The sequence below is a fragment of the Hippopotamus amphibius genome, chromosome 8 (assembly GCF_030028045.1).
Source record: "Hippopotamus amphibius kiboko isolate mHipAmp2 chromosome 8, mHipAmp2.hap2, whole genome shotgun sequence".
In the NCBI taxonomy this organism is placed as follows: Eukaryota; Metazoa; Chordata; class Mammalia; order Artiodactyla; family Hippopotamidae; genus Hippopotamus; species Hippopotamus amphibius.
In genome coordinates this window covers 80,123,971-80,139,583 of record NC_080193.1, presented here as the reverse complement: position 1 = coordinate 80,139,583, position 15,613 = coordinate 80,123,971, and positions in this window count along the sequence as shown.

Here is a 15,613-nt window from a genome sequence, read left to right as displayed (position 1 = left end):
GATCTGTTTCTTTTACTTTAACCTTTGCTTCCCATTGCTTTTGTTCACTAAAAGGATAATGTCTACACACAGTGGCCTGCCTTGAGGACCCCGGCCCCTCTGCCTGAATGTTAAACCAAAGTGCCTTTTGTTCAGGGAAACACACTGACCCTGTCCACCTGTGGATGGCTGCAAGAAAGAAGAAATTAACACATTCCCTTTCCAAAGCTGGCCATTGCAGAGGACATTTGCAAACCTTATGGCCTTTTTACTTTACTTCCTCATCTCCTCCCCCACTCTGTTCTATAAAAGAAACTGGCATCCAGACCCCGATAAGATTTTTTTTGGAGAACCTGCCATCTTCTCAGTCAGCCAGCTTTCTAAATAAAGTCGTATTCCTTGCTTCAACACCTTATCTCCTGATTTATTGACCTGTCATGTAGTGAGCAGAATGAGCTTGAACTTGGTAACCTTTTCCCCCTTTATTTTCTCTATCCATCCAGCCAATCATAAACACTTTTCTCAATTAAGAAAACAAATCTAGCTCTCCAGTCTTATTGCCATTTTAGTCTGTAATATCTATAATCTCATTACCCCTGCATTAGAAACTGAAACAATTTTCTACTTAATTATCATGGCTTCCTTTTGCTCTATCAGATTATTCCTTTCTAAAATAAACAAAAAAAAATCCAAATGTTTATATATTTTATAGTTTATAAGACTTTTGCAAAAATCAGTTCATTTCATGAAGAGGAACAAAGTAGGAATAATTAGAACCTAAATTTAGAGCTGATAACACATGTTTAGGAGAGGGAAAAGGTGGCTTGCTCCAAGATCATATGATAGTAATTGAATGATGATAAGAAAACATTCTCTTAATATAGCATAAAATCCGAACTGGGAAGGGAGTTGTGTCTGATGCTCTTGAAATTACAGAAGCTCTCAAAAAGTCCTCATAAAAATTTGTGGCTTGATGTTTTATGATTTTGGTTTGCTTATAAGAGGGTAGTCTATGTCTGGGAATGTCACTTTTACTATTTCCTATCTCTTCTGGGGTAAATCCAGTGGAATTTCACAGGACTTTAAGGTCAATGCATTATAATCTCTGGAAGACTTTACCAGGGAGTTGTATAATTTTGAGTCTTTTACCCCTTTTTACTCCCCTCCCACACCTTCCTCTCCTTCCCTCTTAAACACCCTGGTATTTATAAGAAATCCCCAGGACGGATATTGGCTTAGAACATGGAGGGGTACTGATAAAGTTTTGTGTGTTTGTGTGTTCTTATGTACGTCAGGGGCTCCTTGAATTCTGCAAGTCAAGGCAAAACCATCAGTTTCTCTCTATTTCTATACGTCCTCTTGAGTTTGGCTTTTCCGGTTGTATTACCTAGAACTGAAAAAATGAGTTTATAACTATCTGTGGTCACACAAGAGATGGGAATCCCAGAAAATTATATGGAAGCTGTAAATACAATGAGGACAAAGACTTATTTATTCTACCTTTTGGGAAATATGGATGAATCTCTTTGAAGAAAAGTTGCCTTTGCTACTATTTTCTTGGGACTGTAAGATCTTAAAGTAATCACCACAACAAGTCAGATGTCCTTGTATTTCTACTGAGGAATGAAGAGCACACTTTTCACTGCTCTCACTAATGGAAAGTAGAAAATTCTGCATTTTAAAAGTGCGTAAGCGTACAAATTTTACTCTCTTATCTCAGCAGGTGGCAGTGTTTATCTTTTGGCAAATAAGTTCTTCTTGTTGCAAATGAAGAGTGTAAATATTCTTTACTTTTTAAAGATCAGGTTATGAGGTCTATGTAACAGTGCTCAGATTGCTGTATGGCTTAAAGCTCAGGACCATCTTGGCACATCTGGGGCAAACGACATAGCTCATTAATCCTGATGCAGTATAGAGACATTTTTCCATATATTTATGAGAAAATCAACCAGTAAGGTGGATAAGAGATAGTTCTATTTTTTCTCTATAGGTCCCTCTACTGGAAACCATAATTATTTATTTTAAAATGACACAATCTATCAAGGAATCCAACATTCAATTATGTCTTTTAATAGTAATACTTGATCAACTTTCTTATGTTTTAATAAAGTTGATTGTAATTTCAGTGGGTTAAGAGCCTAAGAAATGCGAATACTTTGAATTTTATTATTTTAACAAAATTGTAAATCAGGAGGGTCAAACTGGTTTGTGTGTGGTTATCAAAGACAAAAAAGTCTGAGGCTAAATTAACAGAGGCTGCTAATTAATAAAGGGAAACCATCTGCTGTCGCTTTCATTTCAGCAGGAGTTCCAAGTTTCAAATGAGAGTTAGTTTCATACAATAGAAAGATGAACTACTGAGATAGTCTCTGGTTGACAAGTGCTCTCTTAAGGTCGCAGCTGTGAAAATGGAGTGACTTTCTAATTGGTCTTCAGGTACATCTGGGAGCCCTTGGGTTAGCTGCAAAGGGGCAAGAAAGCAGTTTGGGAACATGTCAAAAGAAAGAAGGATTACTCAGTGTTGTGGGTAGAGGATTTTCTGTGGTGGCCATTTCCCGGAACATGCTGATTGAGCAGTTGCTTTATTGCCATTAAACTGTCATAAAGGTTCTTATTTGGTGGGGGGAGTGGCTGCCATGACAGCCAGTTTCTCATGAGTGATAGCATTTTGGTGATTAAAAACGTAGACTCTGCAATCAAAATGCTTATTTTAATATCCTGCTCAACCACTTCCAGGATGTGGGACCTTGAGAATTCAAACACTCCTTGATTCAGTTTTCTCATCTATAAAGTGGGACTAAAATAGTGTGGGGGGAGTTTGTGAGGATTAAATAAGTTAATAGATACAGAAAGAACCTGATGCATCATAAACATTCAATTAAGGGTAGCTAACATTACTTGTAGACACTGCTTCAGTGACTTGGACTTCAAGGACTTAAGAGTTGAGAAAGAATTTGCATATTCAAGGCAGATTTTCTCATGAATTTATTATGGTTTGGGGCATCCCTGCAATAGATATAAAAAATCTTCCAATTCACCTTCTCCTAGGAAACCACTAGGGAATAAAATAAATATGGTGAATACTTTGTTCATCTCTCATAAATTCTTATGGATTCAGGAATGAGAATAAAGTTTTCATTCAGCTTGAATAATGTGTATTGGTCATGGCTCTGAATTAGCCCAGTTTTTCAGTATTTTTCCCCCTTTGCAAAGCTGTGAACTACTAAGTAAAGCCACATCCAGCCTTCACAACCACAGGAACCACTGTTGAGGAGGAGGAAGATGCAGATGCCTCTAATTAAGTGGAATTTCAAAATTCTTCTTGAAACATTCCTCTCAGTATTTGGGAAGGTAAGATGTTTTTATTAGAAAAATTAGAGGGACTATATCAAATACTTCTTACAAATGTCTTAAAAATGGAAATATTCCCCCAGGGTGTTCTGATGTGCCTATTAAAATTTCAGTGATTCATACGTATTGGAGGAGCTGACAAATGCCCCTAAATTTGAAATTTAATTACTTCTAGTGCTGATCGTAGTAACCAGTGCCCTTTCAGTAAGGGTGGCCATAGACATGCTTCCCATTGGCACCTCCAGGGCGTTGACCTGTAATGTTTTGGGTGTGGGCTTATGCTGCACGTGTAAGGATCCCCTTGGAATCTTTTGTCATGTGATTCCTGCTTTAGCGCTTTTCTTCATCTTATACACCCTGTTATTTGCAAGTATTTCAAGGACACACTCATCCTTAACTATGGAAATAGCAATTCAAGGGGGAATGCCTGAATTTCTGCTCAATGGAGATGTGATTTTTCTATGTTTTCCCAGAGGAGTGTATATTCCTGGAATGGAGGATGACACTGGGTGTTTTCCCCCAGGCAAGAGGAGACTTGTTTTCTAGGTGTACCTGAGGCAAAGGAACATGTGCAATTCTTTTCTAGGCTAGACAATCTCCAACATTAAGTAGAAGAGCAGTTACAGTTATTACCTCTTGGGTCATTACCATGCATATACAATTAGGTTGAACCATATGAAATTTTGACGCATTTTGATTTACAAAAAGTTTTTTCATATGGTTCAACCTAATAAATTGCTGTATGTACAGGTTGAGAGACTTTTTTGTCCAGGTTTGTCCTCAAACAGATCCTTGATAGTGGCCCACAACCATTAGTGCATCCTGGTGTCTTCCTCCTGCAAAGGGCAGATGGTGGGATCTGAACAAAGGCTGATGATACCTTAACCTACGTGATAGTGGTAGAGAAAACCCACTTAACATGGTGTGTGGCAAAGAGAGGGGACTTTGGAATATGACAGTGTTCAAGTTCATTATTCTATTCTTACGAGCGAGTCATTTTACCTTTCTGAGTTTGTTTCCTCATCTATAACATGGAAAGACAATAATAGAATGGAATGAGGTAATATACACAGAGAAAAACCAGCCCAAGGCTTGTGGTATAGTTGGCAGTAATAAGTGTCCTTGACCTTCCACTTCTCCTTTGAGAGCGGAATCAATGCTGACTTATGTGATGGAAAAAGCGATCTTGCGTGAACTGTCCTTGGTAAGAGAAAGGGCAGTCTCTCTGCCTTTCTGAACTCCCTTTGCCCACGTTACAGTACAGAGATTTCCCTTCTACATGTGATTCTCTCAGCCACTCACTCAGATTTTACTGACTCCCTTGGGAAAAGCTGGCCTATATTTAGAATAGCCTCAGCTGCTTTCTTAAGCATTTGAGCTAATGCTTACAAGTACTAATAGAAAAAAATTTTTTTAAGCATTGGCTATATGTAAACATTTTGTTTCAGACAATCTTTTAAATATCTTTAGGGTCTTTCTACATTTGGTTTGAAGGAGGAGGATATAAATAGAAGTATATAAATAGAAGTATGTGAATACATACACCTGAAAGCAAGTCTCTTTATAGGGAAGTCAATTGCTACAAAATATACATTATAATATACCTAACTAATTTATTAGTAAATGAGTCATATTAGCAGGTTTCACCTTTAGTTTTTGAACAGTCCAATGAGGTAAGGTGTGTCATGTTGGGTATTCATAGTGTTCACTGTGCAAAAAAGAAATTCCAATTTCTTGTTCTTATGTTCCAAGGCGTATATGGTTGGCCTTAACCTACATTTCCAGCCTAATCTTCTCTGCTCCTCTATACCCCAGGTGTTATGAGCTGAATTGTGTCCTTCCAAACTTTGTATGTTGAAGTCCTAATCCACTTCAGAATGTAATCAGAATGTAATTGTATTTGGAGATAAAGTGTTTATAGAGGTGATTAAGTTAAGGTCTTTAGGATCGTCCCTAATCCAGCCTGACTGGTGTCCCAAGAGGAAATTTGGACACACACAGAGACACCAGGGCTGCTCATGTGCAGGGAAAAGACCATGTCAGGACCCAGCAAGAAGATAGTTATCTGCTAGCTGATCTTGGGACTCCAGCCTCTAGAACTGTGAGAAATAATTTTCTGTTGTTTAAAACACCCAGTCTGTGGTGTTTTGTTGTGGTAGCCTAAGCTGACTGATACAGCAGATGACTAGCCTACTCATCAGGTCTCAAATTCATGCCAAATTTGCCTTTCTCTGTGATTTTACTTTTACCTACTGTCTTAGCGCATTTGGTCTGCTATAAGAGAATGCCATAGACTGGGTGGCTTATAAAGAACAGAAATTTATTTTTTAACAGTTTTAGAGGCTGCAAAGTCCAAGACCAAGGCTCAGCAGATACAGTATCTGGTGAGAACCTGCTTCCTGGTTCACAGATGGCCGTTTTTCTTGCTGTGTCCTCACAAGGCAGAAGGGCAAGGGAGCTCTTTGGGGTCCCTATTATAGAGGTGCTAATCTCATTAATGAGGGTTCTAGCTTCATGATCTAATTACCTCTCGAAGGCCCAAACTCCTACTATCATCACATTGGGGTTTAACTTTCAACACATGAATTTGGGGGAAGCACAAAGATTCAGTCTACAGAAACTACCTGCCCTAAACTTCCTCTTCCTCTATCTCTAGCTGGGAAATTCCTCCCTCCAATGCTTCATGTATATCTCAGATATTATTTTTTTCTTGAATTCTTCTTTGATCCCTCCTACCACAGTGGAAAAGATCTTCCTCCCCATTCCATTCATGCATGTTTATTTTATAATTTTAAATCATGTTATTCTTAAAGATAAAGACTAGCGTTTCCAGAACTTGTGCTGGAGATGAAAAAGATGAAGGGGCCATGGGTTCATTGGAGGTAATTGTGGCTTTTTTTTTTAGGATGGAAGAGGCTTATGCCTGATTTTAGACTGAGGAAATGATTCTAGTGGGGAAAGAAAGGTTGAAAAATTAGAAAAAAGTTTGTATTTCCTGGAAACATGTATTAAAGAAGACAGAAGAGTTGGTCAAAGAACAGACAGAGGGAAGGCCTGATGTTGAAAGGAGAACTAGCTCATGTTCTGAGACTGGAGGAGAGGATGTGAGAAAGAAAATGGTCTTGCTGTTTTTGTAATTTGTTATTTCTAAAATCCTTGAGCATATGAGCTCCAGAGCTGGACTCCTGAATTCCTTCACCCATTATGCTGGATCTGTGACCTGGACGGCTTTCAAATTTCATTCAGTCTTAGCATTTTCATGTCTATAGTGGGTAAAATCATCACTGCCATCAAAGAGTTAAACGGATCACACATGTAAAGTACTTGGCACAGAAAGTAACAAAAGTGATAATTAATAACAATAAATCTTATTACTGTTGTCAATGCCAAAGACCACCAGGGATGTGCCTGTAGTTGAACAATTGGGTTGATTGTTCCTTAGAGAGAGAAGGCACTTCCATGGGAAACCCTGGAGCTTTTTGGAAGAAGAATGCCAGAAAGGATTTATTATAAAATTTGGGCTTGTGTTAGGTTCTTCTGGGAAGTGTTAAGGGACTTTTCTTTAGACTGGATGCTGTCAGGAAGTGGTGTGATTGGGTATCTTCATAAATGTTATGCAAGGCTGAAGTTGTAATTGGTAAAGGAGCAGCTGACACTCATATTAGCTAGGAGAGGGGGACGTTTGGCTTACTACATTTTTGTGGCTTGAACAATGCTCATATTTTGTCTGTGTTCAGACAAAATAAAGTAGTTTTGTTTTTTTCTTGATCCACCCTGAGCACAGAGTGGCCTTTTCTGATGTTGTTCTGTGAAGTTGTTTATGAGAACATCAAGGCCTGGCTGTGAGTGTCAGGCAGTAGTAACACCAAGACCTTGGTGATTAAACCTAATGACCTTGGTTCCTGCAGGGTGATCTGCTGAAAATGGGGTGCTTAGAGACTGAGATGGGTGTTGACAATTTTTTTTATAATCACTGAGGAGAATCACAAAGGGCTGATGCGCACCACTGAAAGCCAAGGTTGGAGACCACAGATTTGTTGTAGCCATCTGCACTGTGATCGTGTGATTCTCATCCTTGGTGCTTGGCCACACAGCACAGGTATGAAGAAGGCACATCCTAGCACTGGTCCTGGTCTGGGGTTTTCAGAGAGACCAGGACAAAAGAATAGGAGTTCAAAGTTGAGAGTGCAAGCGAGAATAATGCTGTTGGTTTGCTGGGAGGTGTGCGCCATGCAGTGAATAAAGACAGCTCACCAGCAACAGCAGAGGAAACTGGAAGTCTTTTAGAGGACTTTCTGAGAAGAAGCCCTTCTGGGTAGAGAGAAGATCTTGGGCTGGAAAGAGTCCAGGGCATTGGAAATGAAGGGGTTTGGAAAAAAAGCAGAAAGCCTCATGGCAAAAGAGATGAAGTAAGTAGACTTTAAAGTCTCCTTGGGCCATTTTGGATTTGTCAGACTTTCTGCCTCTTTCAAAACAGGATGCAGGCAAGGTGACAAGTTCTCCTGCCACCATGACCCTCACCTTTCCCTCATCTGATAGATGACATTCTCTCATATCCCATTTTTAGAATCTGTTCCACTTCACGTGAAGATGATACCTTTCGGCACTGCCTCCGTGTTGCGGTTTGCAGCATGGGCTATGAAGCGGTTTTGCCTTTGCCTCGGTGTTTCAGATATTTTTATGATGCAGTGCTTTATTTTTGTCTTCTCTCCCTAGGGCTCTGGTACAAGTTCAAGGAGGAGAAAAATCTAGCAAGCACATATCTACAGTTTTTACAAAACTCTGTCTCCTCTATCAGAGACAAAATGTCTTTGGAATAAACCTCAAAGTCCTTGGAAGACTGCCTCTTAGGACCTTAGTCATGCCTGGAAAGATCTGCAACCTCAGGAGAGCAACCCATTGCCCCTCAAGCTGGTTCCACCACCAGAAGACAGGTCTTCTTAACTCAGTTTCTCCAGAATGTGGTATGGCAGAGTGTTCTAAATAGTTAATGATTGAAGATTGTTGATTGATTAATAGAGTGAATAAAGACTGATAAGGCCAATTACTTTAACATTGCTTTTCAAAAGATGCCCTGTGGAACATTAGCTGTTCTTTAGAGGTTCTTCAAAGGCATCCATGCCAGTGAGCAAGGGGCTGGGCACACAGAGCCCTGTCCTCCACATTCTCCTTTAACCAGAGGAGCTTCATTAAAACACAGACTCACAGAGAGAAGAGACTTATAGTTGCCAAGGGGGAGGTGGGTGGGGGAGGGATGGACTGGGAGTTTGGGATTAGCAGATGCAAACTATTATATATAGGATGCATAAACAACAAGGTCCTACTGTACAGCACAGGGAACTCCATTTAATATCCTGTGATAAACCATGATGGAAAATAATTTAAAAACTTTTTTTCCTCCCTAATTTTGGCCTACAAGTAAAGTGCATTTGGAGACAGTTTTTCTAATCTTTAAGGGAGAGAGAGAAAAAAAGAGAGAGAGAGAGAGAGAGAGAGAGAGAGAGAAATCATCAGCTGAAAGAATAAAGTTCTGCCTTTAATCGTGAAAATCTGGTCATGATCTATTCTTCAAAATGCATGTTCCTGTGTTTGCTTACTTGAATTCTTTGTCTAGTCCAGCTTATCCAGTGTGTCTGAGTATGCCATTTCCAGTCTTTATACCTTTGCTTCTCTAATCTCCAGCCTTCAAAAGCAGCTAATTGCACATCTTCCCTGACCTCCATGGCAGGATGTGCTTGCTCCTTGGGTGGAATTCCACAGCAGTTATTGAGCTTCATGGCCCACTCTTTATGTTGCGTGCTTGATTTCCCCAACCATATGGTTCACTCATTCACCAAGTGTTCATTGGTGCTTGTTATGCACCAAGCATGTTGCTAGGTCTGGGATTCATACTGAATAAAACAGAAACCTCTACCTTCAGAATATACAATTTAATGGGGCTTGGAGAGCGTATTAGTCAAAGTTTAAACAGTAGGAGATATATATTAAGCGATTTATTACAAGGAATTGGCTTATATAATTGTGGTAAGTCTGATATCCTCAGGGCCATCTGGATGATCAGGGTGAAGCTCTCAGGCACAAGCTGAAGCTGCTGTCCACAGGCAGAATTTCTCCTTCTTCTGAGAAGCATCAGTTCTACTCTTAGGGTCTTCTAACTGATTGAATCAGGCCCATTCAGATTATTTAGGATAGTATTCCATACTTAAAGTCAGCTGATTATGTCTTTAATCATCTCTACAAAGTACCTTCACAGCAGCTGTTACATAGCGTTTGATTGAAAAGCTGGGGACTTGTAACCCAGCCAAGTGGACACATAAAATGGACCATCACAGGAAAGAACATTAAACAAATCACTCAAAAATATCATGATAAGGTTCAGGAAGGGGAAAAATATTTCTCTATTCCCTTGTCTAGCTGGAAGCTTAGAGTTAAATTTAATATTTAAGACTGAACCTAAAAGACAACCTATCCCAGGAGCTTGATGTAACTATCAAATTCTTGGGTCACACTAAGCATCTTTGAAAAATACCAATAACTGGGCCCTTCTATGGACCAATCAAACCAGAATTTCTGGAGATTAGGGCCCTGGAACTGGTGTTTTGAAAAGGTCCTGCCAGGCAGTTCTAATGTGTAGCCAGAGTTGAGAACAACTACTCTAAATAGATTTGAATTTTTCAGCTGTCCTGCTTTATATGTGTTTTGATACTGAAATGATCTTTTCATCACCTTTGGAAGTAAAAATAATAAATTAGAAAGAAATAATTATTTTAGTTTAAAAAAACTGGTTCCAATTAAAGCCACTGAAATACTTGACATCACCTTCCTGGACAGTAAGCCTATTGAGGGCAAGTATTATGTTAATCATTAATTAGAATTGATACCAGTGTGCTGCAATTAAATAAAAACCCTCACTTCTCAGGAGGTTAATAAAAGAGGGATTTATTTCTCACTTTTGAAAAGTCTGCTGTGGGTCTAGGTGACTCTCCGGGGCAGCTGTTCCCTCTACATGGCTCAAAATAAGATCTAGTCAATTTGGTTTCATTATCTGTGTATTGAGCTCAATAACTGGCATATGGTAAGGACTTACTAAATACTCAGAGAGGAACTTCCCTGACTGTCCAATGGTTAAGACTTCACCTTCCAATGCAGGAGTTGTGGGTTCGATCCCTGGTCAAGGAGTTAAGATCCCACATGACTTGCGGCCAAAGAACCAAAACATTAAAAAACAGAAGCAATGTTGTAACAAATTCAATAAAGACTTTAAAAGTGGTCCGCATCAAAAAAAATTTCGGAGACTTCACATAACACATGTTCTTTGTTTTTCAATGTGTGTGTGTATGTGTGCGTGTGTGTGTGTGTGTGTGTGTAGTGGATCGAATGCTTCTCTCTGGGCATGTGTTTCTCAGCTCATTAGCTTGGCAGGTCTATAGCTCCACAGACTTGTGACTTCTGGGGGTGCAGGACCAGAGCTGGGACACCCACATCTGCAGCCATGAGACCTTTGTAATCCCAACCACAGTGATGGCATCAGTAAAGAAAAGCTCCCTGATGTCACAGACTACCACTGACCACCTCTTCAGACCCAATAAAAGGCAAAGAGACCTTTCAGAGATTATTTGGTTAAAAAGTCTGTTTGCAAAGAACCTGGTCAAGTTCTGTGGATAATCAGTAATGCAGTTCCCTGGTCAGATACATACCATTGGCCAGCACTGTCCTGGGCAGGTCCCAGATCTGCACAGCTCTGAAGAATGGAGGCTTACTTGGGAAAGGGAGGATAGCCCTGAGGTCAGGGCCTATCTAGAATCTTACCAGTAACCTGCAAGCTTCTGTGTGTCTCAAACCCAACTGTGTGAGCTGTCGTTTGATTGTCAGTATGTTTTCACTTCAAGATCAGCTCTTTTTCCTATGAAACAACTCATCCTATGTGGAAATGCTGGTGCTATAGTTGTTTGTATACTCAACTGAGTATCTGTTATAAAATACATTTTTCCTAAGCCTACATTAACAATGTCCAATATAAAAAAGCAGTCTTGAGTTCAGAGTTTCATTAATTGAGATTATTTTGAGAGGATAATTTGAAAATGTATTTTTCAGTATTTAAAGTGGATTCTAATTTTAAACTACCATATTCATGCTGAATTATTATTTCCAGGGATGCTGGACGAGCTCCCGCATGTGGTACTCTGGAAATAAATAAAAGCACTATTGTTCTAGGAAGATTTGTTTTGTGAATTATGTTTTCACAAGTGATTATTAATAAATATGTCTGAACTGGTTAGAGTGAGAATACAGGAGAAAATTATATTCATATTTTGATTTTGTGTCATCTCTAAACAATAAAACTTCTTGATCAATTATGCTTAACATTTTGCATTAAAAAGAATCTGAGAATGACCTACTTTGAGGATATGGAAGGGTTGTTTTCTCCCTAAGAAAAAAATTTATTAGTTAATTATCCCAAGTCTGTTTGCCTCAACTTTGGAATGATGTGACCAGATGTCATTGCTCCCAGCCTGGTGCATCAGTTTTCTAAAAATGGAGTGAGGAGAAGAAAGAGAACTTACATTTCCAATTGCTTTAAATTCTTATGCAGTATTCTTGTTGATTTTCTTCTCTTGTCCAAATAGTCCAGATCTTCTATTATCACAATCCTAATTGGATAAATCTGTGATTGGGACTCATATATATTTTTAAATTATTGGAAATAAGGGAAAGAAAAACAAAGATATTTACATTTGTTATTAAATATCTGTGCAACTAATTTGTAAAGGTTGTTGTTTTTAATCTTCACAGACTAAGAAGCTAAATAACTGGCCCCAAACAACCCCTCTAGTGATCACAGCAGGGATTTGAATCCAAAAAGTTCTGCTTAAAAGTCTTGCACACTTTCCAATACACCATACTACCTCTATTAGTCAAGAATTACCCGCTCATTTTAAATTTAATATATATGGCCTCTAGATGCTAAAAAAGATTTCAGGTAGATGGATAGATATAGATATAGATATGACAAATAAGGTCAACATTAATAGTAATTATTCAAATTCTACTGTATTTTTATCTTCATTTGTGTCCTGAATGACCTCCATTTAAAAACTATGTGAATTATTTCTAGGAGTCCCTGGGAGTATTTCTTGCTAGCTGAATTTACTCTTGGTGTTTTGTTCTGGACTACCTTGAGTATGTCCTTGAACTTGAGAGGAACCACCCACTCTGTAAACCTGCCTATTTGGTACCAATTAGTGAGGACAGGTCACAGGTTGGTTTCCCAGAGTTTCCAAAGCTGCGAGGCCTAATGGTGATAAATGGCCTTCTTACACCCCTACACCTCACATAGTTCCCTGTGAAAACAGTTCCTTCTACTTTTATCTGCAGACTCACCCTGCACAAGGCTTAGACATCTGATCGTGGGGCATAGTGTGGGGGCAGAGATCATACTACTCTCTGTTCTCTTTCTCAATCTAACTCATAAACCTCTCACTTCTTGCAGATCATCTTTACTGAAATCAGAGTCTGCTGAGACGACCACTGCATTAGGCACTGTCAGACATGCCCCAATTTCTCCAGTACCTGTATATCTAATGTATTATAAGAGAAAGGTTCAAACATGTTTGATTTTGAGCAGCATATTATTTAAAAATATACATGGGATGCTCTATCATGAGTTTTAATTTTCCCAACTCCAACTCAATATTTCTATCCAGGTTTACACATGTTATGCAACTTTTTTTCTATTCAAATTTTAGTATTTCCATCATCCAGGAGCTTGTCAAAATGTAGAATTCTGGTCCTCACCCTAGACCTACTGAATAAGAATCTGCATTCCTTTGACATACATCAAAGCAACATCCTTTTTGACCCACCTCCTAGAATCATGGAAATAAAATCAAGAATAAACGAATGGGACCTCATGAAACTTAAAAGCTTTTGCACAGCAAAAGAAACCATAAACAAGACTAAAAGGCAACCCTCAGAATGGGAAAAAATAATTGCCTATGAAACAACGGACAAAGGATTAACCTCCAAAATATACAAGCAGCTCATGCAGCTTCATACCAAAAAAGCAAATAACCCAATCCACAAATGGGCAGAAGACCTAAATAGACACTTCTCCAAAGAAGACATACAGATGGCCAACAAACACATGAAAAGATGCTCAACATCACTCATCATCAGAGAAATGCAAGTCAAAGCCACAATGAGGTATCACCTCACACCCATCAGAATGGCCATCATCACAAAGTCTGGAAACAACAAATGTTGGAGAGGGTGTGGAGAAAAGGGAACTCTCCTGCACTGTTGGTGGGACTGTAAGTTGGTACAGCCACTATGGAAAACAATTTGGAGGTTCCTTAAAAAACTACAAATAGAACTACCATATGACCCAGTAATCCCACTCCTGGGCATATACCCAAAGAAAACCATAATCCCAAAAGAAACTTGTACCATAATGTTTATTGCAGCACTCTTTACAATAGCCAGGACATGGAAGCAACCTAAATGCCCATCAACAAATGAATGGATACAGAAGATGTGGCATATATATACAATGGAATATTACTCAGCTCTAAAAAGGGATGAGATAGAGCTATATGTAATGAGGTGGATAGAACTACAATCTGTCATACAGAGTGAAGTAAGTCAGAAAGAGAAAGACAAATATTGTATGCTAACTCACATATACGGAATCTAAAAATGGTACTGATGAACTCAGTGACAAGAACAGGGAAGCAGATACAGGGAATGGACTGGAGAACTCGAGGTATGGGAGGGGGCGGGGGGTGAAGGGGAAACTGAGAAGAAGCGGGAGAGTAGTACAGACATATATATACTACCAACTGTAAAATAGTCAGAGGGAAGTTGTTGTATAACAAAGGGAGTCCAACTCGAGGATGGAAGATGGCTTAGAGGACTGGGGCAGGGAGGGTGGGGGGGAATCGAGGGGGGGGCGTCAAGGAAGGGAGGGAATATGGGGATATGTGTATAAAAACAGTTGATTGAACCTGGTGTACCCCCAAAAAAAATAAAATAAAATAAAATAAAATAAAAAAAAAAAAAAAAAAAAAAAAAAAAAAAAGAATCTGCATTCCTGTTGACAATCCCACCATTTAACAAGGTACCAGTTGAGTTGTATGTGTCTTAAAGTTTGTGAACTGTGATCTCTGTTAGTCTACCATTCCCTGAATTTATGCTTTAGATAATGGTGAGCTGGGTAGTTTAGACCAAGCCACCACTGAAATACATAAGAAAATCTGGATAAAATACAAAATGAACTTAAGGCGGTCTGGATTGAAAGATTTAGATGTCTGGCAGAGCAAGAAAAAATTCTCACCTGTGGAAGGTTCATCGTCATATGCCTGAAATTATTTATAGAATAGTTTTCCAAATAGAATATATAGGATGCTATCAAAAATACCAGATGTATAAGGAACCAAGATGACATGAATGAGAACCAGCAGAACAATAGACAATACCAACACACCCAATGTGACTTCAGATCTAGGAATTATCATATACAAACAAGGAAAAAACTGTGCCTGTTACGTGTAAAGAAATGTATATGTATATTATATTACATAGATGTATATATAATATATTACATATACATTATATATGTAAAGAAATATATACACATATATAGGGACAGAAAACTATAAAAAGTGACATGAAGATTAAATATATATAAAAAAACAGAACTTTTACAACTGAAAAACAGTAACTGAAATTTAGGCACAGTGGTGGGAGTAACAACAGATTTAGCTGGAAAGAGTATTTGTAACTGGAAGATAGGTCAGAAGAAATTATCTAGCATGGAGAGACAACAGAAGAGTGGCTTAGGAACAGAAGACATAGTGTAAAATTCTAACATGTTTAATTGGAGATAGGGAAAGAAAAGAGAGAGAAAATAGTACAGAAATAGTAATGGCTGACAATTTTCCAGAGCTGTTTGAGACACCAATCAGAGATTCAAGAAGTTTATTGAGTCCTAAATATAATAAAAAGAAAGGCATATTTAGGCACACAGCAGCTGAAACACATAAAAGAAAAATCTTAAAATTTATCCTTGAAGAGGAATAAAGGCAAATCCTCCTATTACTATGCTTATAACAAGCAACTTAGTGGCACAAACATTTTTTATTGTGCTAACAAAGCCTGTGGGTTGGGAATTTAGATCATACGCAGCGGGGATGATTTGTCTCTGTTCTGTGGTGTGTGGTTCCTGGTCTGGGTGACCTGAAGGCTAGACTCATTGGGATTGTCAGCAGGATGCCTACTCTTGGTG